Source organism: Hylaeus volcanicus, chromosome 5 (genome assembly GCF_026283585.1).
Source record: "Hylaeus volcanicus isolate JK05 chromosome 5, UHH_iyHylVolc1.0_haploid, whole genome shotgun sequence".
Lineage (NCBI taxonomy): Eukaryota > Metazoa > Arthropoda > Insecta > Hymenoptera > Colletidae > Hylaeus > Hylaeus volcanicus.
Genome location: NC_071980.1, coordinates 15574599 through 15601810, shown reverse-complemented (window position 1 = coordinate 15601810; position 27212 = coordinate 15574599). Strand labels below are relative to the sequence as shown.

The 27212-nt window shown below is 33.5% G+C and overlaps 1 long non-coding RNA gene across 1 annotated transcript; it reads left to right on the top strand.

Annotated features, from left to right (window-relative positions):
- On the top strand, nt 1-27212 carry LOC128876692 (uncharacterized). Its single transcript, XR_008457085.1, has 4 exons — nt 1-56; nt 267-361; nt 14874-19136; nt 19602-27212. It is a non-coding gene; the product is annotated as an uncharacterized LOC128876692 (long non-coding RNA).

The following is a 27212-nucleotide window of genomic DNA, read 5'->3' as shown; positions in this document are numbered from 1 at the left end:
CTCGTACAGTCGTGGTGAGCGCGAGAGTAGCCCAAGCGAACCGTCTAAGAGTTAGAGTGCGTATCCATTACTATTGTAATACGAAGTAAGCCGTAGGCAAAACTCGGGTCGTTCGTTAAAATCGGTTTTATATATTAACTTTATATTTAATTTATTTATTTAGTTTTATTTCGTTTGTTTATTTCTGTTATTAGAGTTTCGCTTTTGTTTAATTGATAATCAGCTTAAAATCATCTACGCGTGTGGTGTGCTTCTCTTTTCAACAGGTATTCCGAGCGAAATCGTATATATCGTAAGAAGGAAGGAAGGCGAACATTCGAACCATTCGAATTACATTTAGAAAAATAAAATAAAATTATTGGTGAGTTGTTTCCCTCTAACACAATATATATATTCTGAATGAACACTCTGATTGTGATCACTGGGATATCAATAAATGAGATATTTCAATTCCGGGGTAACCCTAAATTGATATCCTAGGTACTTATATTAATTTTGTTGTGCACTGAATATCTACATCTCTATTTTTCTTCCCGACAATTTTATATGTTCATAAATGTACAAATGAAGAGAGAGAGAGTGAAAGCGCGTATATAATGTTTCAATGATCAACGATATATTTCAGTTACGATCTTAATGCGTTTAAAATTATAAATTCAAATTGATTATTGTATTTAAATTGTTCAAATCATATTACACCCTTATTAATAACACCCAAATAATCTATCGAATAAATTCTGTAGTGGTGTTTTCAGTAGAAATCAATATTGTATTTACTTTAAAAATTTCCTGCCGTTCGAATCCTGATATTCCAAAGTTGAGATAGAAATTCACATACGAGCCAGGGCCCGTACGGGACTGCTGCGACAAAGACCTGACCTTGCCGATAGACAAGTGAAATATATATAAAATTAATGATTTAAGCTGTGACGCAGGAATCTCATCACACGTCACATGGTCATTTTTACCATTTGAAGTTGCGAAAACGTGCCACCTTACATTAATTCCAAAATCTTCGAAATGGAAACGAAGATTTATTAAATTGTACTTTTTTTAATATAAAAATACCGCTAACATCGAAAAAATTAATTATCAATTCAGCTCGGTACAAAAATATAAAGATCATTCAAAATTATTAGCAGAAAGACGTGAACTAGCCATTCGTGGAACGAGAAATTGTCATTCATTTGTAACGACAGACATAATATCCCATTTATAAGATAAAATTTATTTGAATAGTAAGAAATCACATATTGTTAAAATCATAAAATAAATAATAATATTATCAGTGATGAGCTTAATCAAACGAAGTAGTTAATGTTAAATTTTAGAATGTTTTAGTTTCTGTTTGTTCTTATTTACGCAAATACAATTCCCTAAATTATCTTAGTGTTGTCTTCTTTATCTTTATCTTCTTTGTTTTCTGCAAAATACTAAAAATAAAAAAGTAGCCAAGGCTACCCCTATTTCCATTATATTCAATTACAAATGTACTAAATGTTTTCAAAAATAACTTTTTGAGCAATGGTATAGGAAATGCCAACAATAGGTCATGAAATGGTGTATGGATCCAATGTGCAACTTTAATTAATACAAATTATCAAAAAATAAAAATGATGGAAAAATAATATTTTCAATAATAGCAATGTAGATTATAAAAGTACTTTGTTTTTTTTAATTTCGTGTAATTTAAAATTTTGATTTTACTAATAGCCTAAATGGAGGGACTCCAGATAATTGTTTATAATTGTACAAAAATTATTATCCACATATTTCAATAAGTTTATATTCTAATATCCTTTACTTCAGAATATGTAATAAATAAAATTGATGTTATTTGTGTGTAACGAATCACTTTCTATTTAACTCTGCATTTTTAAGTAAAATTATTGACAATTTATTTAAATTATAAATAATGAATGTCTCTTCAATAAAAAGAACTTTAGTCGTTGACAAAAGTTCTTTATTTTTAAATTCTATATTACTAAATAAATATAAAAGTACCAGCATGGGTATCTTCGTAAGAATTACCTTATATGCGAAATCGACGAATAGCTTGGCACCATTGTTAGTTCAAGGATAGATTAATGTATTGGAAGATATACGAGTGCTTCGAATGATTTTCGAATAGACGAATAACTATCTAAAAATAGATCGATTTTCTTTGAAACTCGATACACGAGAGGATTCCACCTTCGCCGGAAACTGAGTGAATCCTTCCACATATTATTTCGTAGACTCTCACGAGTTCGAGCGCTGAAAGATCGGCGACCGAGGAAATCTTCCCACAAAAAGTAACAGGTAGGTATATCCTGTTTCCATTGAGCGACAGGTAGAGTTCTGTGATGGTGTTCCGACCGTCAATACCCATCTCGAAGAGGTCCCGTGAAAGGGACTCCTTCGGCATGGAAGGAAAGGATGGTTCCCTGAAACAGATTAATATATGCAAAAGTCCCATCGGCAAGCGATTTTTCCCACCGGAACAAGTGAACCTGGACCCAGAGAAGTCTGCTTCACCTGTATCTTCTCAGCTTCCGTCCTCTCGCGATTGCTCTCATCAATCCTGGGAGATTCAACCGTAACAAAGACTTTCCCAGGTTGAGCCTATGAGAAATCCGTAGTTTCCGACGAAATTGTATTTCCCTATTCTGTGATCTTTCGTTTTTGAACGCGGTCGCATTTACATCCTGTTGGTTTCGTTTCAAAGTAAACTTCCTACTTTACGTCACGCGTTATAGTATTCATTCTAAGGTGAGGCAAGGGAGGTAAGGAAAATTGAAAACTAGAGAAGCAGACTCTGAAATATTAGGTCAGTCGACACGTATCTTTGTAAATTTTTAAAACAAGGAATATAACACAGAGTGTATTCTGGTAATTGATTATACAGGGTGGGCCAAGTAAGTGTAACAAACTCTAATTTCATGACTAGTACATCTAGAGAAGAAAGTCAAAGGAAAAAGATGAATGGTTCAAAGTGTACTGTATTTATAAGACCATGTTTTTTTTTATAAGTGGAATAGTGCATGTGCATTCGATAATTGTATTGTTTATTTAAATGAAAATGTAAAAAATGTATTAAAGTACATTGGTAAAGAAATGATTAATTTACGAGATGTCTTTAACAGTTATATAACATATTTTGAACGATTCATCTTTTTCCTTTGACTTTTTTCTCTAAATGTACTAAGAACGAAGTCATAGCTTGTTACATTTACTTGGCTCATCCTATACATTTTAAGGAGCTGAAAATTGCTGTATCGTCATCATCCGGATTGTTTAACTTCTTTTTGAATATTTAATATTTTTAATTTAAGAACTGATCCACCTTAGGATCTCACAGGTTTAATTTCAGAACTCAAGTTACTTTATTCAACAGACTACACAAATTACGTTAGTAGTTTCTCATATTTTCCGAAACTTCTTTTGGAGATAGTTCTACATTTTGATCTCTATTCTATTCGATTTTGTTAATTCTGCCAGATGTATTGTAGAAACCGTATATATGGTCTTTTGTTTTTATGCTTATGTTCAATATTTCAATATTTCAATATTTCAATATTCAATATTTCACCTAAATGCTAATTCTACAGTTCTCATTCGTAAATCCATCGAGCTGTCGAAAAGCTCGATATTTGCTTTAATTGTACCGCAACCTCGCGTACCATTTTTTATAAGAAATTCTGCATTGTTAATTCTATTATATTAATTGTCCATATACACGTGATATCCTAAACATACATATATCCAGTAATGATATGATCTGCTCTATGTTACTGCTTTTCGTAAAATATATTTCTAAATCGCAAATCTGTTCACTTTTAGCTTTATATAATATACGTTGTATGTAAATGTAAATATAAATGTACGAATTGTACATTTTTATGAATAATTTTCAGGGCATGAAATAATGCTTTCATTAAATGAAAGTTCTTTCTTAAGTATATATTGATTTATTCAATACATAGTTAAAGATAGACTGAATCTTTTCGAGTTTTTTAGAGCCAATTAATGTTTGAATATTTGCAACGTGCCATGTGTTCCAAATCTGGCGAAATCTATCACGTGATGTCATATTTGAAAACGATGGTCTATTAGTGTAATATTGCGCCGATTAATAATCTTTTTCTTGTATCTCTATTTAAATACTTGACTTTTCATTATAATTATGCCAAGAAATATTTTCATTTCGACTACTGTAAGATTTTCTTCTTGTTAAAATTTTGTGTTTATTTTGTTCATAACAGATGTTTCATTCATTAACCATAAGTTCGAGTAAGTCATCGTCAATGAATCGGTAACTTTGCAAATGCTCTTCCGATTAGTAGGTACAATCTTTAGATCTGTTCCAATAGCGTGTAATATGAGACAATTCATCATTATCCGGTTATATTTCATTATGAATGTACGATTTTATGAACATATTATAATTAAATATTAGAATCGTCAGTATCACTCGAATATTACAACGGAATAGCTGTTGATAATTTTCTTCTTAAGCAGACATCACTGGCACTTTGACTTCTAAATGAGAATCTTTCGAATTTATCGAATAATTCTAAACTAAAATTTATGATAATTTTCAATCGAAACCGTAAAAACGCCAAACATTTTACGTCTGAAGATGCTTTTGCAAAACAACTATTGTTCTGATAGCTTATAAACCATCGTGTGTATTTTGTTTCCTTATAGAAACAAATGCAGAAAGAAATAAACGATGGTTCAAACACGTAAGCTAACGAATTCTCTACTTAGTATGAGCCTTCAACTACCTCACTCATAGCGAAGCCTAATGTTAAAGCTTGTATAAGTATCAATTCCATTTAAAAGATTGTAACTTACACACTTAGTGTTGACGGACCTTGTTATTTTACTTACTTGTATTATATTGTATCGTTATGATATTACTAACGTATTATATACTATGGTATTCAATTGTATTATTCTTGTAAAGCAAAATAAACCCAGAAGGGTTTAAATGCTTAGAATAAATAAAATAAATAAAAAAAAAAATAAACGATGGTTAATACATTTATATCAACACAAAACATGCATACATAACACAAAAAGAAAACCACAGCATCGCAAGACCCGCGATTAAGCGGTAGGCTAAGAATCTCGCATTTTCGCGTAATCGGGCGTACAATGTGTTTGCAGTATTTAAGTCTCATAAAACATTAAAAATAGTTCGAGTGGTCCAGATTAGGAAACTCTCCCTTTACATATTATTTCCTGAGGCTAATAGAAACTCGATCGAAACTCTCTCGACCATTATTTGAATTCGTTCTTGATCTTGGGACAGGTATCGTTAACGTTGAAAGTTCACGGGCTGGATACATCTAGCTGATTCTGCAGCAATAGGGCAGACAAAGACGAATCGGGCGGAGCAAAGAAGCCAAGCATAGCTATAGAGGAAGCGAGAAGGGACTCGCTTTCTCGTGAACCCCGTGAGAACTTAGAGACAGCGGCGGCATGGCCTCTAGTTGCCATTGCCGCTGTTCTGTCGTGTCGTGACCCTGTCGAATGGCCCTCTAGTCGCTACAACTCTAAAACTCGATTCACTCGATATGATCCAATTTACCAATCCGCCTACTGCGATGCAATTGAATTTTATTCGAGAAGATAGAGATCTAAACTACACCTTTATTTCTCACACGAAGCAAAGACTAATATTTCAAACATATTTTTAACAATTTATGATGTTTAGTATAAATTATCAGTACATACATCAAAGGTACACATTTTTCAACAATTTTCGTTTAAAAAATGTTAATTTATGTAGAGAATATGAGCGTTTTCTTATGACATTACCGATTTTATTTTGTCATAGGAAAGACTTGAGTTTCGATGGATTAATGTAAATCAAATTACAGTTTACATAATTATAATTTCTAGAAATTAGACGAAGGTTATTATAGTTGTATAGCGGAAAGGGGATAGCCCTGGCTACTCTATTCTTCTCGATATTTCGCATATATCAAGTTACATAAAGAAAAATAAAACAACGCTAAGATAATTAAGAGATGTGTATTTACGTAATTGAGGACAAACAAGAACAAAAACATTTTTAAACTTATCATAAAATTATTTTAAAACGAGATTAAATAGTCTCTCTGGAAAAGCGGTGGCTAGCTCCAGCCACCATAAAAAATCCAATCGTTTTTTTGCAATACTATGATCACAATTGTAATACACATATGATAAATTATATATCCACACATGCCTCGTGAGCCCAGCTTTCACATATACACTATTACACTAGATTCACTGGATTTGCTACAAATAATATATTCAATTTTGTTTCGAGATTAAGGTGTAGAAAGTTTTTTCTTCCCTCAAATTTTCAAATTTTCTATTGACTTTGGTATCTTCTTGATACATTTGCACTTTTAAACTAAATTCTTTCTATGCGGCGATGATGTCAAAATTTCACTTTTTTGGATTCTTCTTTTACGTACAATCAATTATCTTATTGAAGCAGTTGCGAGAGACGACACAATTTTAATCTCGTCGCTAAATGTTCTAGCATTCGGTATTTTTAGGTATCGAGTACGCTACATCTACGATAAAGGAAAGGTATTGTAAAATGAGCGGACGGCTAACAAGTCTTGTGCGTGCATGCATTGTTAACGAGTCGTTGTACTCGCCGCGTGCCTTTTGTTTTGATTTAAAGGCTAATCCTTTAAATAACCCTTATAACTAACAATAACAATTAATAATAAGGTACTGTAGTTAGGTATTACCACATTCGCAAGCACTGTCTAAAATAAATCTAACTCTGGCTAACGAACTGTTTGAATTCTCTGATTTTTAAATAAAATTATAACTATAAGAAATCGAAATGAAACAATTCTAAGCAATATTTGAGTTACAAAATGATTGGCACAAGTAATGAAAGTTAATTTTATTAGTATTAATATTAGGTAGAATAATGTGTATCTCTTATCACTTTAGAAAGTTCCTTTAGCATTAATTTTGTTAGCTTCTTTAAATAATCTTCTTCAATATTATGGCCTTTCGTCATCAATTTACTTTGATATTGTTGTTTTATTGGGAATTGAATGTTTATTTATATATTTCTATTTATCTTCTATCTTCTATCTTCTATCTTCTTCTTCTTCTTCTTATATTATATAAATAATTATATAAATAAAATTCGAATGTCTGTCTGTTTGTTTCGACTAATCTCCGGAACTACTAAACCGATTTTAAAAATGCTTTCAATAATAGAAAGCTACACTATCCCTGAGCAACATAGACTATGTTTTATTTTGATAAAAATTCAGTAAATAAAGTTGTGGCATCGTTAGACTCACAATGAGAAATATCGATTGAAACATTTGAGTTACGGAAAACAAAAGACATGCGGTTGAACAAACAGTCGAACGCGAACGACATAAAATAAATAGTATTCCACGCGGGTGAAATCTATTATTTCAAATCTTTTAATAATATTTCAGACAGTTGGTTAACGTTTATTTATAATATTTTCAATTTTTCTATACGGTTTTCCACTTTTAATGACAAATTTACTAAGTTCTTATTTTATTTAGACCTTATATCTGAACTAGTTCCTCTTTCTCATGGCTTAAATAGAAAGCATTGTAAAATCTTTCATTATTTTTGTTATTTTTCATAACATCATTACTCCGTACGTGTTCCAATAGTTTCATGACCTATAGTTAGACTGCAGATCTTTATGCATTTATAATATATCGAAATATGCAAAATATATGTAAAATATATGGAAGATGTATGCAAGGTATATGCTAAATATAAGTATAGGGAATATATGTATGGATGTATAAAATAATTTTATAACAACTACTTATTATTACTACATAATTATTTAATAACTATTTTTTATTGTTTTATTTATTATAATTTAAATTGCAATATACAATAATAGTTTTGTCAATATTTTCGATTGTAAATTGATGCCTCTTATCTGTTAAAATTAATTTATACGCCGAAAAAGAGCGTTCTACATCACATGATGTCATAGAAGCATATTTAAATTTACTCCAAGGATGTGCCAGAGCCTCTTATGGTTCTTCAACGTGTTCACCCTTTAAAATTTTGCTTATTATGAGTAATATATGAAAGTGTACTTTTCGTTTTAATACTGATTCCATTTTATCTATAACTTTTTCTCCATAATCGCCGGGTATAATTTTTAAATTTTCTATAACTGTAGTTACCAAATCTATAGATTCTATTAGAGGTAATCCTATTGTTTCCAATTTCTTAATAGCTACTGACTTTAACTAGGAAAATGGAGATTAACTGCAGTGTGACTCTATCTGTTTACACGTCATATCATCGACTTTGTTTCGCCTCTCACTGTATATCAATACAGTACTTACCAAATTGAAATTAGAACACGTTGTCGATCGTAGCTGATCAATCTTTTAGGCATATCTATCTTATTTATTCTGGCGGACCATTAAATAATCGGATATGCATTTATGCAAAAAATATGCACAATATTAAAAAAATATGCAACATATGCTATATGCAAAATATCCAAAATAACAAATATATTTTTGGAATCATTTAATCATGACATATATTTATCCCCAGGTTCCATTCGTTTACCTATGTTCTATAAATATATGCGTTTGCATAAAGATCCGCAGTCTACCTATAGTAGACTATAGGTAGACTGCGATAGGTAGACTGCGTAGTATGCTTTAAACACTTGATGAATTTACTCATCCGCGAGCATGGAAAGCATACAACGAACCTGTCTTCATTGATCGATATCATCAAAACCATGGAAAACGTAGCATCTCGAAAGTAAGAAAAATGGACTTACACCACTTTCGTAATGAAACTCAATTATGATTCTCGTGGATGCGACGGTTCTCGAATTCCCGCTCAGCAGTAATGATAGAGTTTCACATGAGCCCGAACCTAGGGCTCACGGGCGCAATGAAATTTACTGCGTCGGTGACACGTGAGAAAGGAGATCGAGACGTCGCCGTATCTCTGGGGCAATTACAGGCGGAACAGATGAACGTTTCAGAGTCTATTGGATCAACGGTAGCAGCAATCACTGAGGGCGACCCGATAGAAGGTGCCCACTACTGCCTACTGGCTGAACGCTTTACGTGGGAAAGTGGAAAAGTATCGATCAACGGATAGCCCATCCAATTATCGTAGGAGGAACACGAATTAATTAGCTGGCTGTTATCGATCGGAGCACGGGCTGCTGGTGAAACCTCTCTGTCTTTTTTTTTTACCGGCTGCATTCTCGTTCGTTCGACGTTCAACACCGCGGTAGCAGGCGACGCGAAGTCGTTTAGTGGAAGGAGAAGCTTTCAGTAGGGCGGTGACCGTGGGCAGGTGCTGGTTGTGCTCACGGGACCCCATGGGAGCCTAGTTTCGTCGGAGGTCCCGACGAAGGGGGCCTGAGAAACCCGATGGACCACCTTGCGGTCACTCCATGGGAAATCCAACCCCATGGATCCATTATAGAGACGATGCTGTTTCGAATATCAAATCTACTTCCTATGGACCCACTGTGACTTCTTTATACGTGACTTCTTGCTGGGCGTCCTTCCCGTTAGTCCCTTAACGATTCATCTCAACGATTTCGTTTCTAATTGCAAAGCGGGCTGGACCAGGTACCCGTTTTGGAGGTTGCGCTAAATGGTTTCAATTGTCTAAACTTTCATGGCCTGAGATTACGTGTCGGACATGGATAGCGTCGTTTTCTGAGTATTAATTGTGTTCGTGAATCTCATTGAGTTAAGGGTATCGTTTGTTATATATTAGGGGGACCAGAAAGTAATGTCGTTTCTGCAAATGCAAATACTTGTTTATTATTTACCAGCTATTGAAAATTTGCACACTAGATGATAGAACGTTATTGATAACGAGGACAATTACATAATTGATTAAAAATAAAAACATATAAATTTATTTGTTTGAATTTTATGTAAAAGAAACGATATTACTTTCTGGTCCCCCTAATACATTTCTGTTACCTTTTCATGCCTAAACCGCTGGACAGATTTCAATAAAAGGCAAGGGGATAGATTGCATTCTGACGAAGGATATAGGCTATATTTTATTTTGATAAAGGTAAGGTTTCAGTTCGAAATCTCAATATTTGTAAATAAAGAATCAAAAATATCGATTGAAATATCTGTGTTACGAAAAACAAAAAGAAAGTCACTGACTGGTTCACAAAGGTGCTCATGTGGTTGAACTGTCAGTTGAAAGCAAACGACATAAAGTAGATTCGCGTGGTTGAACTGTCAGTCGAACGCAAACGACGGAAAATAAATAGTAAACCGGGGGGCGCAGCTAGTAAGACATACACAAAGAAATTTGAAAGCAGCAAAAGTGAAATAAAATTTATTTCTTTTAATTTTAACTTAAACTACAAAAAATAAAATACATGAATATAAAATATTAACTATAATATAATATAGGTTCCCTATTGTTACTAGACTTTTATGCAAAATAAAATCTTGGCTAACGTACCTACAAAAATTGGACCTAAATAGGAATTTATTTTACTCTGCAAATATTATAGTATGAACTTTACACTCAATATTTTTTATAATCTTGCGTACTGTGTGCATTTTGTAGTTTCTTGCACATTCAAATTCCCTATAAATGCATAAAAATCCGCAGTCTAATTATTACATTTTGTAATTGAAATCCTTTAAATTAAAATAAAAATACAGTCATAAAAATACAGTGTGTCCTAATGAACATGGTACATATACAGGGTGTTCCACCTAACTCTTGCAGCTTAAATATTTCGAGTGCTTTTGGTGATAAGGAAACATTTTTTGGTTTGTCGACAGACATGGTATAATAGAAAAAAAATGATCTCAAGGTCATATATTCTACGATTTCAAGGTCATGTATTTAAGTGTGGTAAGATATTTTCATTACTGTAGTCTTGTAGCTAATAAAAAACAAATTCAAACGTATTTATAATATATTGACCTTCAGATGACTATGTACGTTAGAATACAATTTTAATTTCTCACTACGATGTTATAACTAGATTGTGGATATTTATGGAAATGCATATTTTTATAGAAAATAGGTAGACGAATGGGACCTGGACAGAAATTTATGTCATGATTAGATGATTCCAAAAATATATTTTTTATTTTGCATATTTTGCATATAGCATATGCTGCATATATTTTGCATATTTCGACATATTATGAATAGATAAAGATCCGCAATCTAGTTATAACATGTTAAAAATCATTAAATTTTATGTTTAAAGTTCTTTCAATATCGCTCATGGTTTCAGAGATATTAGCAAAACAGATCATTTCAAAACTGGATTATTTTGAAGGAGTGTTTTTACCTTTAGTACCTATTTTAGGCCAAAAAGGAAAAGGCCACACTGTGATTAGGTCGCGATGAATTTTATTTCTCTAAAAATTCCAATTTTTCAACGTCTGTTAATTGCCGAACTTCCCTTGCAAGTCAAACGCGAACGACGTAGAATAAAAATACTATTCCTTAAGAATGAAACCGCGGGATGTTTTAGTTTTAGAGTATCAGCTAGTATTAGATATGCCAAGAACCACTGAGGCAAATAATACTGCTTAATGAACGCGTTAACGAAATATATTGGAAACATAGCGATGTTGCTGCCGTTACAGGAACTAGAGATAGTCTATCAATGAGAACTGGTGGTTCAATGATAATGATAGAGGTTTTAGAAGGTTTCAGCTTTAGTCTTTGGAAGCATCTAAACGTTAGCTGAATTTCTATGATTTGTATATCAAAATACAATAGAAATGCCTAATAGGTTCTGCAATTACAAAGAAGAATTATATGTTTTGGTACAAGTGTTCGTTGAATTGACAACTTGGATGGATAAAGTAATGGAATTGAAAGTGCATCAGGCAAGTGTATCTATAAAAAACTTTTACTCAAGTTATGCTACTTTTAAACATTTTTAATGGCATCACCTTCTGATTTCTCTCCGTGAAATTTTAATGACTCGCTGGAATCCTTTCACGTCTCGTATGATCAGTATTTTCAATTCAATGTTTACTGACTTTCGAGTACTATACCTCCACTCTACCAAGGTCATCCGAAATTTACATTCCTTTAGAATTTTGAATTATAAGAAGAGAACACCAACAACACCGACGTCTCAAAAAACAATGACGATGTGGAGCCAGAAGGAGGAAGTACAATTGTATTACAGTGTTATAAAAGACCATAAGCATTCGTTGAAATACAAACAAATATCTGAAACGGAATGTGTATTGCTAAAAATATAAAATCTTAATTGAATAATTAGAATTTTCGATTACTTGGTATTATTGCGAAAATCAAATTAGGAAAAGTAAATATGTTTAAAATAAAAGATAGATAGAATATATAAATCAAAGAAAATTACAAACTAATTACATACAGATGTAACTGATTATATTGTTTATTTTTTATTATAACGATTATTATGGAACAATGCAATGACGTATGTGAATATTGCACTCCAAGCATAGTGAATTCTTGATCTCGTCTTATGGTACATTACATCTTTTATATTTTTACCACCGAAAAAAAGAGTACAAATTTCGATTTAGATTGCATATTTTATAATGTAACTAACACTATTGTACAGTGCACAGTATACTTTCCGAAATTAGATAAAAGTAGTACAAATTCAAAGGGGAATTTAATATAAATATTAAATATAATATAAGTATTTAATATAAGTATTAAAATACTCCGCTTACCTTCGTGATAGCGTCAACCCTTCTTAAACAACTTTCATATAATTTTGTAAATATTTTGCCATTCGGTTTATAATACTTCAAACAGATCATCTGCATTGTTTGACTCTCATTTTCTTCTCATTTTGTCCGAATGATCCCAGTCATGTTCAATAATATTAAAATTAGAACTTTCAAATAGCCGACTCATAACCTTTAATGCTTCATTCTCTTCTAAATCTTTTAAATAATTTTTGTCAATGTTATTATATGTATTGTACATACAGTATACTAGTGTATATAAAGCACAATAACGAACACACAAACATTTATTTTATTAACATAGATGTATTAAAGTGAAATGTAAGCTTTTCATGATGGCCTAAGATTTTTGCACAGTACTGTACACATCTGTACGAACATCATCCATATCTGATACAATTTTTTGCAACAGCATAATATTCTCCGCATCGATAGTTGCAACATTTGCATGTGGATATATAAACGATTCGGACACTTCAATTTACACAGTATATCAATCGTATAAACCCTAAAATTGTGGTCAATACATCATAACATTCTAAAATAAAACTACTGGTCACAGAATATTGTGAAGTATTTACTTGTAATCACTGAATATTCGAATGGATGCAACAACTACAGGAAATCGTAATGAAACATTAAAAGAATATGGTGGAATTGTATAATAGAGGTTGAGAAAAACGGGGCACAAAATAACGAGACACAAAATACTTGATTAAGTATATTTATTATAAACAGTTAAATTACGTGTTGATGTGAAGAGGTGGATTTTGCACACGTTCACTAGATAATGGGCACAGAACTAAACGCAATAGTCGAAGAAACAAAGCGGACCAAGCAGCGAAACTATGCCTAGAACTTCACACAAAAGTTATTTCAAAGACCACTCAAGATAAATGGAACACTGTATGGAAAAACTCCCGTCAAACTCTAATACACAGAATCAGGAACGACATCTACGAAACTAGTCCGGCAAAAACACTCAAAAGAAAAGAACAAGTAGTAATCAACCGAGTGAGAATTGGACACACAAATCTCACTGATATCCATCTAATCAAAAATCAAGAAAAACCTACCTGTACCAGTTGCAATACACCAAACACAATAGAACACATCATCACCTCCTGCGTCAAGTACCAACGAGAAAGAAGAAAATTCAAAATCCATGAAAAAATCGAAAACGCCAGCAATACAATTGAAAATTGTAATAACATAATCATGTTCCTTAAACAAACAAAACTATTCACCCAAATTTAGACTTACCAGAAATTCATGTAATTGCTAATGAGGTGGATGTAACTATAAAAACACAATAAAAAAAAACAATTCATATCAACGTACGTGTCGTCTAACATGTTATACAGTTACATAAATGTATGCATATCGATTGTTATGGATGGTTTGTTAATAAAATATAACCCTGATCACTCGGGAATAAACAAACATCCGATTACTTAGCGTTTTATGTATTAATGTTTGGTAGGATTCTAACTCGGCGCCAAGTACATAAAAAATTATCCGTCATCGCGTATATATGGCGTTGGAGCTACCACGTATCTTTTACAGGAGAGATGGTCCATTCCAAACTAACCTGACATTTCTTTCATGAATATCTCAATATGCCTGCAATATTTTCTAAATTTAAAGGCATTTTTCTCATGTAAACCGCATATAAGCTTTCGAATAAAACCAAAATCAATAAAACCGGTCCACGTACAACTGAGATATCGTAATATCATGTTATGAATCTGTCAGAAACGGTATTTTTCGAATGATTTTCCCGTTGTCAACCCTTAGCCAATAGGAGCTAAGCAAAAGCCGAGTGTCGTTCGCCGACTCTCGAAATCATTCGGTTCGACATGGCTCGTCGGCCATCGAGCGTCGAGAGTCGAAACAGATGTCATCATTCATAACCTACCAAGTGTCAAAACTTTTTACACTATTGCATTATTATTTATATTTATACCAGCAAAATGTTTTCAATTTAGACTTTTTATGTAGGGTTTAATAAGAAATTGCAGCCAGTGTTATAAAGTGTTGATCGATCTTGACTACAAGGTAAGTTGTCAAAATCTGAATTGCGAGATACCTTTATTCATACAGAAAACTGTTTTTAATATACAGATCCATACCACCAAAGTGTTTTGAATTGAAGCTTTATATGTAGAGCTTGTGGAAATGAAGAGGGCCCACAGGATTGGAGATTAACAAATTGCTGCCAGTAGAGTAAAATGTAGATCAATTTTGATTACAAGGTAAGTTGTCAAAATCTGAATTGTCAGGTACCTTCATTCATACAGAATAGATCCATACCACTAGTGTTTTTAATTTAAACTTTTTATGTAGAGCTTATAGAAATGGAGTCATTTTCTCATTGCATCATTAACATTAAAATTTCTTGCAGCAAGGAAAAAAATTGCAGGTATATATAATTATTTATAAATTGAACGAATAAGTGTTTATAATTAATAAATTATATATATTCGCTTTTGTTATCCCCTCTCCCTTTATTTTACTCTATTCAATTAAAGAAACAAATAATAATTTAGACTTCTTATGTAGAGTTTACAGAAATATCAATTTTATTTTTATAAATTTAAAATAGATTCTATATAATAAATGATTTGTAAAAAGAAGTGAGATCCGATAAAAAGACCTCAAAAAAGTAAAAAAATTACGCCAAGTACATGAAAAAATGGAGGACTCAAGGAGTTATCATTGAAAAATAGAAGATCCCCATAAAAAACTACAAGAAAGTAGAAAAATATGTGAAATCGAAATGAGCTGCCAGACGATTCGCCTAGACTTCCGTGGCCTGGAAGTCAAATGCTTGGCGTGACCAGGCAAGGCATTCTTAGATCATTATAACCCATACTTTCTCTTTCACAGACTTTCAGATAATTTGTCAATTTAAAACTCTGACAATATCATAAGTACACTTTCATTGTTTTGCGTTTTAAAATAATTCTTATTCATCGACACCTTGATCTTGCCTGGCCACGCCAAGCATTTGACTTCCAGGCCGCGGAAATCTAGGCAAACCATCCTGGGAGCTTATTTCGATTTCACATCTTTTTCTATTTTCATGTAGTTTTTTATGGGGATCTTCTATTTTTCAATGATAACTTCTCGAGTCCTCCACTTCTTCATGTACTTGGCGTAATTTTTTTACATTTTTGAAGTCTTTAATCAATTTCACAGCCGCTTAATGACGACACACCCGCAGGGGAACAGCGATGAGCGACGTTACGACCGGGTCGAAATCACTTTCGCACGACCCACAGGAATAATCGGTGTTCACCTGTACACGGGAACGAAGGTACCTTCAACGAACGGGCTGTGTTACGAAAGGTGAAATGTTGTAAAGGGAACCTTGGCCCAGGTCGTGTAAAACCTGTCGCCCGGCAAATATGCATCTACTCGACCCTGCTTGGGTCCTTTCGTCCCTTCCTCCACGGGGAAGAGCAACCTGCACTTCCCACGGAAGCGAAGAGCCGAGGAAGAAGCAGCCTGTTAAAATTGACATGTGCGCGATTCTTAATCTCCCGTGCGGAACCCCATCCGAGTTCCAGGACCGTTCATCTCGTTGCATTCTCTCGCTTGACTTTTCTTTGTTCGAGGAGTGTCTTACTAGCGGACAGATGTTCCTCGAGCATGTGAAATTTTCTGGAAAGAGCTTTTCACGATTAGTTCTCGCATTGTTACGTCACTAAAATTCGACTACGTTGACAATTTATCGATATGTTCACTGACAGCTCCGGACCCAAATGGCGTACTATTATACTTTTCTTTGCTCCTTTATTTAGTATTACCTTAAATCTTTAGTACGCACCTATTGATTTGGAAGTAAAACAAGACAATTCATATCACTGACGGCTCTGGACCTATATGGCATACTATTATACTTCTCTTTGCTCCTTTATTTAGTATTATCTTAAATCTTTGGTACGCACCTATTGATTTGGAAGTAAAACAAGAAAACAAAATACAATTAATTGTCAATTTGTACTAAAGACATATTAAAGGTACTTTAGTATTTACATTATTATGGGTGAGCAAAATTTCGATAAATTCCATTATAGATATTTGATGCTTTATGAGTTTCGACATCATAACCTTGTCACAAATGACATTAGTAATGTCACATTACATAATGTTGACTATCCTGGATTCTTAAATGGCAAAATACGTCAGCATTGAATTCAATAATTTAAGAACGGTGAATTTAATATTCTCGATGGCATGAAATCTGGAAGACTCATCGAGATGGATAAAGATCTGCTTTTAGTTGAAATTGAACCGTTTAAAAATTAATAATTATTCAGAATGTAATTGTAAATCCTACTCAAATCCTAAATGCAGAATTTAGGCACATTATTGTGCTCAGCTTAAAAAACTAGTCATGATTTAGATTGAAAACCGTCGCAGATTGATTAATCGAAAAGATGTTATTTTGCAGCATGATAATGCAAGATTTCATATTATAAGGACCACTCAAGAAATAATAAAAAGGTTGAATTAAGAAGTATGTACATATTTCCTCAAACATTGCATTCACTTGATACTACTTCGGTGGATTACTATCTTTTAAGATCTATCGATCATTTTCTTCGAAGAAAATTTAAGGACACTTTAAAAAATTTTTAATTAAAAACATTGTTTAAATATCACTAAAGACTACAACATACTCAAATTTTGTCAAAGAGTGTCTTATTTCGCAAGGAATGGTGTACTTATTTATATAAAGAGATTATTCTGAATGCTATGGTACAGAAAGTAACAGCTGTTGCACACGTAATGACTTTTTTATACAGTCAGTTATGTAAGTAAAGAAATTAAAGAATTAAATAGAATGAAGTAATCATAAAGTCGTACAAAAATCGTAGGAATAAATTTATGTATTCATATGTTAATGTCAATCAACGCGATTTAGTTAAAATTAGATATGGAGTCTCTAGTTAAAGTTAGAGACTCTATAGAGACTAGTTAAAATGTACCTGTAGCGCAACGTATCGAATGCGAATCACACTAACCAATTGCTTAGCGACTAACAAAAGTTTCTTGCAAGTATAAGTAAAATCGGTCTATTAGTGTAGAAGTTATATTTTGGCGGCACCTATCGTAATGAAACATATCTAAAACAAACCTTACTCGTCAGTAACACATGGTTTGAAGATCTCACGATCAGTAGTTCGTTCACGATCATGCGTTTTACTCGCGCACAATGGATTTTGTATACAGAAAAAAGAAAAGATTATACTGATAATACTGAATATTTTAGGAGATATTTCATTTTATTTTTAATATTTCAACACAACTTAATTGCTAATTAGTTCACAGAAGGAAATTTAAAGATTTGACAAATTTCTAATATCGTAGCTGCCATATAATATATTGATATTTTATTATTATTATATTTGATATTTGACATTGATATTTCCTGTAAAAAAAAAATGAACAGATAATTCCATCGACACAATTACAAAGAGCATCATATAAAATAAACAGATAATTCCATCGACACAATTACAAAGAGCATCATATAAAATTTTCTTCTACGATTTCATTTATCTTCACTCGAAAAACAGATATAACCTGATCCTGTTATTAAGTATACTCTGTATAATAAGTGCGTGAAATAATAGGCTGCCTTAAAAATGCGCGAGTAACGAGATGAAATAGTTTGGTACGGATAACACAGTGTGCGAGGGTATAAGTAGTAGCCAGTCGAATAAATAAGACGACGCGCTTCCGTCTACCTACGGCGGCAACTTGCTGGGTCGTTTCAGAGTTCCATATCGCCTATCGTAATGGGCTTTCTCACGAATCTCGGTCCATTAAAAGAATTCGTTTACGACTTGTTGCGCGCCGATATGGCCGAGCTAACACAGCTAACCGGTACGCGGGACACCGACCGCCGGAGTACTATCAATTAGAATGAAATTGCGCGGGTCCTCGTCGCGAACGCCATGGCGTAGGTGGGGTGAGACGAGGCGAGCTTGTCCTTAGAGATGCGAGAATGGAAAGGAATCGAGGAATCTATTATTCACCTCAGCGGTAATCATCCACGATTGTCTTCGTGTCAAACGCTATCAAGTGGAAGCCAGTACGAGTACTCAGATTTTATTAGGAGGACTCCAAATACAAGCAGCTCGCTGTGTCTCCTCTTCGATGTCTTTAACGATTTTCGCCACAATGACGCTATTATTTCACTTGAAATGCGCCTGACGACAGTTGAAAGTTATAAGCGTTGTCTCGTCTGAATACGTCTTAATCCTTTTGGTATTTATTCATTTTTTCCTCTTTTTCTTTTATTTTCCAGCGAAGAATGTGAGGAATGTCGTCGATGAACGAAGATTTTCTAAGACCGCTGCCGAGACAATCGGGGTAACATTATTTCAAGTTATTACAAAGTTTAACAGATCTTCCGCGTTCGGACACTACGTCCATTTCTTAATAGACGGCATTCGCTGACTAAACCGATAGAAATGATATCCACTTTTGATAAATATTGTATTAGGTTGTCCCAAAAGTTTCTTCCATTTCATTAATAAGTAATATATACATAATATTTTATGTCTATGTTACATTATTAAATTGCATATGATTCATTTTGCTCCATTGCTGTTACAACATTAACATCTAAGAAATTAGGTTGTTTATTTATATAAACACTGCCACACAAAACAACTGAGTGCAAGTCACAAAAGAAACTTTCGGGACAACCTAATAGTATGTGTATGGGCCATTCCATCCCAAATCGACCACTTTTGAACCCGATCATTTTTTATTTGGCTGAAATTTTTATGTATTATACCTACCCAACTAAATAACTTTTTATGATTTTTTCAGATTTTTTTACTCTACCAAAAAGAAAGTATGGACGTAAACAAAATCGGCGTTATTTTTTCAATGGCTGGAAGAAAATGTTTTTATCTCAATTACGGACTCGGCTAATCGAAAAATGAGATTTTCATTTAAATACGCGAGAAAATTCTTTTACCCTTTCAAGAATATTTTTCATTAACCACAAAATTTTGTAGAAAGAAAATGAATTACACAGTTTTGCTAAAGAATTACAAAATTAGCTACAAAAAAGATTCATGAGTAAAGTTTGTATGGCTAATACTTCTCGAATTATATAGTTGGATACACAATTTTTAATTAAAACTGGTGGAAAATCATATAGAGAACCAGTCATTCGGAAATAATTCGTAAAATATTGGTTTCCTGAAAATTCTACAAGGGAACTTTTTCCTAGAAAATTAAATTGTCTATAAAAAACATTCTATATAAAGTCATAAAATCGATCTTTTTGGAGATTTTTGGTGATTGATGTTTTTTAACATATTAAAAATGTTAGAAAATTAATTTTTCGCAGGTAACTTACGAAATATCAATTTGGAATTCAAAATAACTACTCAATATATGTAAGATAATTTATGCAAATACATTACGAATCTTTCTTCTTTATCTTCTAAAATGCATTGTTGATATCCGAGTCATTTTAAAAAGAACTTCGAGATACATTAAAGAATAGAAATAAAAATAACTGGAACAAAATATATTGAACAAATACAACACCCAGAAAATACTTACAATAAGCAATAAATCAATACAAATTTAATTAGAATCACGAGTAAAAAGTGTATGGTTAAAAAAGTACGTGCACTATGTACATGTGTGTTACAACAAATATATCCATACATGTTATTTAAAAATTGACAGTTATTGCTGGTTTCATCTGCTCTGATCACTAGCGAATTGGTTAATGGATAGGAAGTATTATTTTCGTTTCGGAATGCCAATTCGTTCTTATTTGGAATTACAAGATCACACTGTATTTGCACTTCGCGTGTCGCGTAATATTTTATGCCTGTTCTATACAAAACATTATTTTGTCGCGACGACATCTGCAGCTTAAAAGTCACATTATCGTGGCGAAGCCAATTAAGCGAAACTTCGGTGCAAATACCAAGGAAATCTGATCAGCCACCTTAGCCGACACCTGTTTTGATCTCCCTGCAAACAAGACAGGTGCCACCAGAAACTAAAAACTACACATTAACTTGTCCAACGGAGAAAAGTATCCTTTAGTAAAAATTGATGCATACATAAAGAAAGAGAATCAGAAAATACACAGGGTGGTCCATCAAATAATTCCACCTCGGTTTACGACAATATGTATAGCGAAAAATAATTCATATAGAGCTGAATGGTTTCGAGTGGGGCACATGGTATTATAATAGAGTAGAGATCGCATGAAGGCCATTAAGAATTTTTAAAATGGGATGATATACTTTTTAATACGCCAATCGATGCAACTTGATAGTTTCTACAAAAATGTATTAAGTTATCTATGTCCATAAATAATTAGCTTAAAAGATATTTCAATTTTAGTATCGTTATGAAATCATAATTATCGCGATGTCTGAGCATTCATGTACGGAAGAAATGAATCAAACGGCGTTATATCGAGATTCTACTGCACCAGCTAGATTCTAATAAGCGAAATGTATTTATATTTATTACATATGAGAAATATTTTACGCGAATATAACTCTTATGTAACTAATACTAAATGATTTCTAGTAGACAAATCTGTCGTCATTGTTAAATATCTTTGTGGATAGGGTAAATGAACGACTTCTCATATTGGCTTCTATAGAGCGAGTGTTTATTACGTGCTTGCACATACAGAAAAAGAAGAAAAGTGTCTCCTTCGCACGCTTAACGTATGTGCCTATAGTGACGTTTTTGCTTATATTTAAATTTACTTATATTCTAACAGTCACATTTTAAGATATTTATAAATAAAACGCAGTTAATCTAATAAGTTGAAGGATAAATCCTGAGTAATTTATCTGTTGCGCCGAATTAGTAAAGTTAGAGCGCGAGAGGAGCACAAAAAGAAGGTTACCGACCCTCGCTCGATATTCATCCTGAAGGCTTCCGCCAAGCGGCCACTTTTTATCCTGTTTCCGGCTCGGGATCCCTCAGTGGTTCGGCGTTTGTCCACCGGAAGCATTTAGGCCTCGTCACGCTTCTTTTAATTACGCGACTTGGCCACCGCAATCCTTCTTTCTCGTCCGTACCACGCATGCACCCACACACGGGCGTACGCTCGTGCAAGGTAAGCGTATCCTTAGCAGGAGCTCGACACCTGGCACTGCCGAGGGGAATTAATTTTTTGGATTAGCTTATCGCCTCTAGGCGACCTGCTACTTATTTTGCTCGTGAACGAGGTTAAGACCGGCTAAGCAGCTTTGCGTTAATGAGGTTTCGGGAGGAGATGCAACGTTTGCTCTTCCTTTAAATATTGTTTCATGCCTAGGGGAAACTTCGAGTGATAGACCCGTATACTAGTGCCTTCCGTCGCTTTTATAATGAATAGGTCTAAAGAAGAAGTCGATAACCCTATCGTTAAAAGTGAAGTTCGTGTCTTTGCAATGAATATTGCCATTTGATAATCCTTGTTATCGTACTTTTATGAATAGTTTGAACCGTTCGATGGAATTAGTTTTTGGTTGCTTTTCCTTAATAGTTTAAGTTTTCGATTAATAGTTTTCCTTTTCACGTACTGTTCATTGTATTTAATGTACCAATCCATCGCAGAACATTACAATAAATTTGACTTTAATGAAATATTTTAAGAAACACATTGTACTATTGAACAATGCTTTGGAGTCTGTAAGACTTTCATACTTCATTATATTTCATTATATTTCATACTTTATTTGTTTCATTTATATTTATGTATATAATTATATAATTTTTTTTATTAAAATTGAAATTTTTAAGAACCGATCAATAATTTTTAGATTATTAGTTAGAATTATCTTCATAATTATTTGTATAGAATAAATTCATGTAAAGATATTTATTGCTTATTCATCGGTTGTTCGTAATAATATTCTTTTCGTCATGTTAGAATTAATTTCATATAGAACATTTTATTCTAAATAATCTTAATATTAATGTTTATGTTAGAATGTTTATTGCAATCACAAAAGTATATTTCGATGAGAACATGGTTAAAAATAAATCCTATCTATCAAAACAACTATCACAGAATGTCACAAAATTTTCCTACCGTATACCAATCTTTTTAATATTACTTTAGTAACAAATTTTACATCGTTTCTTTTTTTAAATTAAAGTTCTCATTGCAGATCATTTCCTAAATTTGTTAGTATCCTTTTTTGTTTAAGACTATTATTATTATATGCAATCATACATTTACAATAGCTGCATTCATCTGCAAATCTATAACAGCCAAATGAGTGTGTATTTTATTTTTCTTTATAAACACACTATATGTATAAATTTAATTGGACAAATGGGAGCTATAATTGACCGAGAATATAATTGTTGGAACAACGATGTACATCTAAATGTCTTACCGAATTTCGTGGTTAATGAAGTAACTTTCACTTTGCAAAATGCGTAACAAAAACGTCGCGTGTAAATTTTTATTTTAAATTATTGTTATCAGTGTCGGAATCTTCTCTATTTAAATTTGAATGTTGTAGTCCTTAGTAATATTTGAACGTATCTCAAAGTATTTTGAAAAATTCTGAAAAATTTTGAAAATGATCGGTCTTACAGCTGTTCAAAGTTTTGTGCTACCTTTTTGTAAAAAAAATATGGCTATTGAACTAGGCAACGGATGAAAATGACCTTTTACGTGCTTATAGTGAAGACGTCGAAGTATCAAATAAAAATTATTTCAGAACAAAAAAGAGTTTTTTGAACCATTTTTTTTTTTTCGTAACACAGATGGTTCAATGGATATTTCTGATTCTCTATTTACAAATATTGAGATTTCGAACTGGAACCTTATTTTTATCAAAATAAAATGTAGCCTACGTCGTTCCTCAGGATGCAATCTATCTCCTTCCCAAATTTTATCGAAATCTGATCAGCGGTTTAGGCGTGAAAAGGTAACAAACAGGCAGACAGAGTTACTTTCGCATTTATAATATTTGTATGGATTGATTTTCAAACGGCAAGGCGATTGGCCGAAATAATTGTCTTCGGTGTAGAAAATAAATTTTTTCTTTCCGTTGTTTTCCATTGTGCCCTGACTTTTGATTGTGGTAGCTTATTCTGGAATGCCTTTGAAACTAAAAAATTAATTTCTTCAAATTCAGTAAAAAATGTATTTTAATCATTCAAATTAGACGAAAGCAAAAAATACATGCACGTGTTTTAAACATTCACTTTAATTTATGTTGGGAAGGAAAGTATTCTAAGTCTAATGTTAGCCTGGGGCTCTCTGATTTAGTATATGTTATACACAACTCTACTAACTAGTAGAACTATCTACAGTTACAACAGTTAGGACGAATACCTAAATTAGACGAATTTATACAAAAGGTGAAAAACGTATTGAGGTCTAAATTCATTCCAAACACCTTAAGACATGACTGGATATTTTAGCTGAGGAGATCAGTAAAGTAACTATAATTGCGCAATATATCCTTGGACACCCTAATACTTACTCGTGTTGCTCTGTTAGCAGAGTTGACCGATGGCCTGGTTTCTTACACTCCCGTCGCGGTCGAACGATGCGTTCCAGGTATAATTAAAGGAGAGTTTAAAGGCTTATATAGTTCGAGTGTTTATTCGGTCGATAAACCGGTTGACAAACAGGCGTCGAAAAAAAATGTTAATTGTAATGTCCACGGTAATGTGAGTTAAACGCATATACTGGCTTGGGCCCGAGAGATGACGAAAACGACACGGAGAGTCGCAGCTCGGCTACCCTGCAGAGGTACTGCTCGTTCACTCGAGTGGATTCGTGACTCCCCGAAGGTTCTAAACGCCTCGCGAGAGAAATAAATTGCAACCAATCGCATGCTGAGATGCCATGCCCTTGCGATATACGTATACGACGTCCTTTTTACAAAGTATGAACTTCTGTCAGACGTTAACAAGTCCGTCTTTGTGGCTCTCGTACTCGGATAATGTTGCCGAAGGACTTCCATCATATGACGAGGATGAACATAATAAAACGTTGATAGTCTAACATTACAATTACCTCGTCTTTTTCTGTGGATGTTAATACGAAGTTGATGTTGGAGATTGTAGAGTACGAGGAAAATATGAACGGTGGGAGGCTTGTTGATTTGTAATTTCATCGTTTTGATGCAGGTGTACACACTGTCGAGTAGCGCTTGACAGTCTTAACAATTTTCTTAATCGCTCTAACCGATGATAATCATTTATATAAATGAAAAACAGATTATAGACGCTAAAAAACAATCCTGGATTTCACTTTTCGTTAATTATTTCTATTATCTCGAGCGTTCAATATACAACAAAATCAATATCACTCGATTTCTTAAAGCTTTAGATACATAAAGAAGAAAAACTTTTGGAAAGATGTTTAACCCTTTGTACTCGAGGCCTTTTTTCTGGTATCTACCAGCATCTCGAGATGTTTCTTAGCATTCTATTGCCATGAATTCGAAGCTATCTAGATTTGAGAATAAGTTCACCTTTACCTCACCGACAATCATTTTATTGACACTTCGAGCTTCAAAGAAATTAAAACTAAAGAAACATTAGGTATTGTAGATTTGCTGCGTGAAACCTAATGGTGACTGAGAGTCACCTCTCGAGTGCAAAGGGTTAATATTAAAAAAGTTATAAAATGACAAGTACAGAAATGAATGTTCCAACTTATACTAGAAGAAGAAGAAGTATTTCTTGATGCGTGATAGACTTGGCCCACTACTGACCGAAACGATCTTCCACAAATCACGTGATACAGGAAAAAAAGTCCATCTTCAAGACGATAATATAATTCCTTGAAAAGCGTACGACTCTAGGGCCCACGGCTGGTTTTCCTGAAAAGCGAGTGAAAACACGCGAAAAACCGAAATCGTAGGATCGTCTGGATCATGTCGGTCGAATGAAACCAAGCGCGAATAAGGGGAGAAGCTTCTAAACGCGGTGGTTCAGGTTCGTCTTTCTTCTACCAGACTCCGGGTCGATCCTTTGCGGTACTATCCGTTTCAGCATCCCATTGTCTTCCCGTTCCTCCTTGTCTATTTACACGTGGACCCTTTGAAGAAGCCGCTGTCAGTTTTTCATTGCTACCGCTGTTAAACTAAGCGAAAGGCATTCTTACCGCAGTGTGCAACTAGGTTGGGTTCCCGTGGTAGGTACACGCTGGTACACTAGACATACCCAAGACCCTGTTTTAGGTCGGGTATACGAGGTCAGCACGCGCTTTGTACTATGCGGGTTAAGTTACTCGAGCACCAAATCGAGCCTTTGTACCTTGTTAAGTTAAAACCTCGGCCAGGATTACTTGTCTTCCGAACATGGTGCTCGAAGGGGCCCCCGAGCGATCTTATAGGAAATGCACGATAACTAAACACCGAGACGTTGACTAATCTTCGCGTTCAGCCGTGTTTCGTTTCTCCTGGTGTTCGGTACGACGGTTTTCGCGCCAAACCCTTGTGAGCGTATCGATGAAATACCGCCGACAATTTGTAGACGATCATTCCACGGCGCGCCGTGGTCGGATCTATATGGAAACGCGGAAAAAACCTCGTAACTTCTACGTTTTTTAATATTTTTGAATAATTCTTTTTTTATATTAATTCTTAAGTGGAACTTTATATGATAACAATATTAGGAAGAACGGCATATGGTTAATGTGCACATAAAGTATTGAATTGTCCATTTATGACAAAGTAGAAGCACATTGGAATCTTAATCTGAGTTTATTGTTGTAATTATCACAGTTGTTACAAAAATAAAACATTTAACAATTATTTGTTGAAATAAAAATAAATATAAAATAAAATTTATTGAACTTGACAACTACTGCACAATGTGGATAAAAATGTACGTTGACCTAGGAGTAAGAATCAGCATAATTACCAAAAAACAGATCGTTAAAAAACACCTCCCGAAATTTATGTCAATATATACAACAGAAGCATAAACATTAGATACTAGATGGTTTGAAACGTATTCACGCGCGTAACATTCAAAACTTGATCTCAAATCTCTAAATTTTAAATATATATTCTAGATAAAATCTCTAAATATAAGAAAACTTCACGAAACTGACTAATAATGAGTATATAAAATTCATATGAATCTTATTCCACCAAAGCATACCAGTCAACGAACAAACAAACACCACTGCTAAAGCAGTCACTAAACCCACACCTTCACCAATGTATTAAGCCTCCATTTGTTTCACTATGATAACAAAGAAATTGATTTCTTCACCCATAAAATGTGTTCTCATATAGTAATGCTATCGTATTGTAGTAATTCATCTAACATAGAATTTTGTTTCATAGGTAAATTGTTAAGATATGCGTAATTTTTGTATGCATTTTGTATGCCTTTCATGAGCATGCGTGCGCATTTCCAGATGCGTAAATGAGAGTGTTGCATTAAACAAAAGAGAGCGCAGAGAACGGAGCAGAAGCG